The sequence below is a fragment of the Odocoileus virginianus genome, chromosome 15 (assembly GCF_023699985.2).
Source record: "Odocoileus virginianus isolate 20LAN1187 ecotype Illinois chromosome 15, Ovbor_1.2, whole genome shotgun sequence".
Lineage (NCBI taxonomy): Eukaryota > Metazoa > Chordata > Mammalia > Artiodactyla > Cervidae > Odocoileus > Odocoileus virginianus.
Genome location: NC_069688.1, coordinates 43,617,122 through 43,621,656, shown reverse-complemented (window position 1 = coordinate 43,621,656; position 4,535 = coordinate 43,617,122). Strand labels below are relative to the sequence as shown.

General features: G+C 41.9%; 1 pseudogene; it reads left to right on the top strand.

The window, feature by feature from the left end:
* The first annotated feature begins 3,727 nt into the window (after nt 1-3,727).
* LOC110128661 (transmembrane protein 126A pseudogene) lies at nt 3,728-4,310 on the top strand (annotated as a pseudogene).
* The last annotated feature ends 225 nt before the right edge of the window (nt 4,311-4,535 follow it).

The window sequence follows — 4,535 nt, the reverse complement described above, 5'->3', positions numbered from 1 at the left end:
TATAGTTGTTTTTTGTTTGTTTATTTTTTTAATAGGACTGGATAAGTGGGTCATTTGTACAGAGAAAGAACTATCTAGGACGTGTCCTAAACCAGATAAAAATGTGCAGGGGTCAGCATTGAGTATTTCTTAAAGTAAGACAAGAAGAATTTTTTTTCATACCACAGTTCTATAGATTTTTATACTTTCCTCCAATCTTGACATGCATTTAAACACACTAACTGAAGATTGCTGTCCAAGGGCATTAAAAAAGGTAAGAACTGTAATTACTTCTGAAACGGAGACAAATTTATTTTTTAAAATGTTGTCAGTTTTTCATCCTGTAGGTCATCTACCTCCTAAGATTAAGACAATTGGGAAGATGACTTAATACTCTATCTAGAAATCAGTCAGATGTTTTCAGAGTTCAACAGCATCTGATAATGTTAACTGTGGTCCAACAATGCAGAGACAAAATCCCAGTTGATTAATTAAGAGGAAATTGGATCACATGAAGAGAAAACTATGACAAAGATTTCGATCTGAGTCTGAAACTTCTGGCATTCTTTCTTGGAATGTAGACACACTGCAGGCTGTTTGGTTCCTATTAGATTCTCTTCACCCACTTGGAATGCCTTGGGAAAGGAATGGGCTTCCTCAGAGACATCCATGCACTCAACGCAGGATCAGGCCGATTTATAACTCTCAAAGGAACTTTTCTGCTTCCCTGTCCACACCTGTTCCATATTCACTTCTTACAGGGGGAGAATAAAACAGCAAAATGTTAATAGTCTTTCACATATTATTGGGCATTGCAGCTGGCTGCCTGGGGCTTACAGCTGTCAGCAGATAGTCTTGGCAAAAACCAGGGAACTCCTAAAAGAATCTGGTCATTCCTTCTGAGATTTTACTTCCACGGCAACTGTGGTCCTTCATTCCTGTGGTTCTTCATTTATGCTTCTTCAGAAGAGAGTGTAAAATCTCTTTTCTCCTCATGTCTGCTTTGGGCATTCCTTCCCTACAAAAAGGTCTGTATGCTACCTACTACGTCTCTTATAAGAAATGTTTTATCTTCCTTCTCAACCTAGATCTAGATTCTTGAGTTCAATATTCTTCTGCTTTAAAAGAAGGTATAAAAGAAATGACTATAAAAAAAGGCAAAGATATAGTGTACTAAGTAGTTTACATTGTGAGTTTCCTATGAGACATGAGATTAGAAACTAGGTGAAGATGTCGACCTGATTAATTAAGTATTTAACACCTAAGAAATTTGTGGTGTGAATGTGTTTTATAAAAAATATTAATTATTATTTGATCATATGGGCAATACTAGGGAAAGGAGGGAGTTAATATTTATACACTTCTCTTCATGATATGCTTAGAAATCAGGTAAAGTCAGCTATCATCACCAGCGATATAATCTTACTAAAGAAACTTTAGAAACCCACATTTGCTCAAAGCTCATATGAAATAATAACTTCATTGATCCTTTCTATGTAAACAAATAAGTCCTTTTCTTGTTTAGTTACAGAAAAGTGGGAATGAAAAGACTTTAATGGACATCAAAAAAGGGCTCTTGATTTCAACTGAATTTACTTAACTCAGTGCTCATGGAAAGAATATAAGGGTAAGGCCTGATGGCGGTTGGTGTGAGGAAGGGTGTGAAACTGATCAAAGCAGAACTTACTTTCAAGGTCTTCCCGTCTAGCCAGGAGAGAGTTGTGCATACAACTGCCTTTAACAGTTTGGGGAGAGCTGCATTAGAAATGGGGCTTCTCAGGTGGGCTCAGTGGTAAAGAATCCACCTGCTAGTGCAGGAGATGCAGGTTCAGTCCCTGAGTCAGAAGATCCCCTATATAAGGAATTGGCAACCCACTCCAGCATTCTTGCCTGAAGAACCCCATGGCCAGGGGAGCCTGGTGGGCTATAGTTCATGTGGTCGCAAACAGTCAGACAAGACTGAGCAACTAAACGTTAGAAATAGAAAGCTTTATTGAGCACAGGTGAATGATTTTATTGGGAAGACTTCACAGAAACAGGTGGTCCTTTATCTGAGCCCCTCAAAATAAAACCTTACCAGGGGGAAAAAGGGCTCTCTAACCTGAAGCAGTGCTGTGAACAAAGTTATGAAGTTATGGTGTGCCTTGAGACCTTCTCATGCCCAGCCTTGAGCCATAACCTCAAACACCTGGAGGATCATACAGGTCGTTTAACACATGAGCTAAGTCGGGTTGGAGCACAACTGTGGGTGTGAGGACATGGGAAACTGGTGAAGTAATGTCTCAAGAGAAGACATCTGGGTTTTTACATGCACTCTTCCAGTTCTTCACATGTTGAAGAATTCTTTACATGGTGATGATTAATACACACAACTTACACACAATACAGTATAAAGTGAACCTACACAATTCTTGGACCAGATTCTGTGTGCCTCCAGTTTTTGAACTTTAGAGAAGAACATACCGTGTTTATGAGGTAAGGACAAGAGGTCAGGGCGCATTTGAGAAATAAGTTGGAGCTATATTTTGAAGAATACCTTGCTAAGGAATCAGTATTTTATCAAATGAGACTCATTGCATCATTAAAAAAATTTAAACTTCAATGTAATATCAAATTCATATTACCAAATGGTCAAATCAAAAACCGGTGAAGTGGGGTATAGATTTGAAAAAGACTAGACTAGGATAGGGAGATTGTTTACAGGGGTCATGAAAATAATCTTGGAAGGAACCGTAAAGAATGGTTCTGAGAGAAGGATCTGAAAGAAGGGAAGAAGGTCTGGGAGATACTGAGGGTCACAGCAGACTCACTAGTTGCCATGGGCGATGGGTGTTGGGGAATGATCTAGAAGCTTCATTTTGAGTGACAGGTGTGAGGAGGTGATATTAGCTGGGAAAGGACTGGAGAGGGGAAGGATTTGTGGTGAGAAGGAGTTTCCTTCTGGAGTTGCAGAAGCGCTGGGGCATCTATGTGGAGACGTGAAGCAGTGACGGGAGCCGAGAACATGAACCCTGTGGTTGGGTAAGGATCAGGTGAAAATCCAGACTGCAGGTTAGCATGTTATCTAATTTTTCCAAGATTCAGTTTTTTCATGAGTATCAGAGAATCTACCTCACAGAGTCGGCATGAGAATTAAGAGTAACACACGTGAAGCACTGAACACCATGCCTGGCACATGCAAGCTTGATAAGCAGCTATTGTTATCATTTTGAGGTCAAGGCATGGAGTTAGAGAATTAAAGCTCCTTAGATAATTCTGTGTGACCTAGGACAGGAGTGATACTGAACCCCCGGTCAGGGTGCATCTTCAGGTGGGAGGGTCAAGTGGGGTGACTGGTAGGGACTGGAGGCTGCAAAGGGAGCACTTATTTATAGTGTTTTATTTTAAGGTAATTTATAGTGAGGCCTTTAAGGCAGTGTCTGAAAGGTTTCCCTCTGCCTGGTCGGGGGTCAGATGAGGTCTCAGTTACTTGGTAGTAATTACCAAAGACTTGCGTGCAGGTGTCTTCCTGGAAACTCCTGGAATATGGAGTTCAGTGGTTTCCAATCACTGAGGATCACATTAGGGTCTTAAGCATATTAGGATGACCTGTGAAGCTTTGAAAACTAGAGCGAAGTCAAAATGGCTACACCCAGGAGCACAAAGGGCAGAGGGAACCCTCGTGATGGCTTTGAAGACCAGAGGAGGCAGCGACTGCTAAGAGGAGAGCTAGAAAGGTACTGGCATTCTGGGAAAAGGGTTGCAATAAATGGAAACCCATGAAGCAGATGATACTGTTAAGGAGAACTTAACGGCTATCATAACCAGAAAAATTAACCAGCTTCCAGAAGCAGAAAGGAATCTGCTTCAAGTGGAACAGCATATATTGGGCTTAATACTGCTCTCTGTGGCCCAATAGCAGCTGGTCTTTTTCAGTGTTTCTCACATGTGGCACAGTCTCCTGTAGCTGCTGCCTCACCACGGGCAGTGATCCCACTTTTGATGGCGTGTGTATCTTACAGAGTTCTGTTAGTTTTCCTTTGAATACAGGTGATTTGCATTGTGAAACATAACATGAGGCGGATGGGGTGGTCTTGTTTTTGGTGGCCTGTACCCTGTTTTCTTGGCTAACCCTGTGAATGGTGGCCTAGCAGCCAGGTGTAACTCAGCCTGGGATACCTGAGAAAGGAAACATCTTAAATGATTGGATGAGGATTTCTAAGCCTATCTTTAGAAAGATGTTATTTCCCATTTGGCTTCAGCCTGGGTTTGCAGCATACTTTGGGTTGAGACAATAGAAACTACTGATAAAGACTCTTTGGTTACCTGAACCTATCCTAGAAATTCAGTGATTGTTGAGCAAATCTGTGCACAAGGATAAAATTGGGGGAGGGGGGGCAACTGGCACCGAGCTGTCTCTGGAGACCAGTCTTGCTTGGGTAGGGAACCTAACCCGCCATCAGGTCTGACAACCCTGCTGCTAGCTTCTAGAGGCTGTGGGGGCCAGGAGACACTCCACATGCAGGTCTCAAGGGTGTGGTGACCAGTAGCCCAGGTATGGGTTCAGACAGATTGGT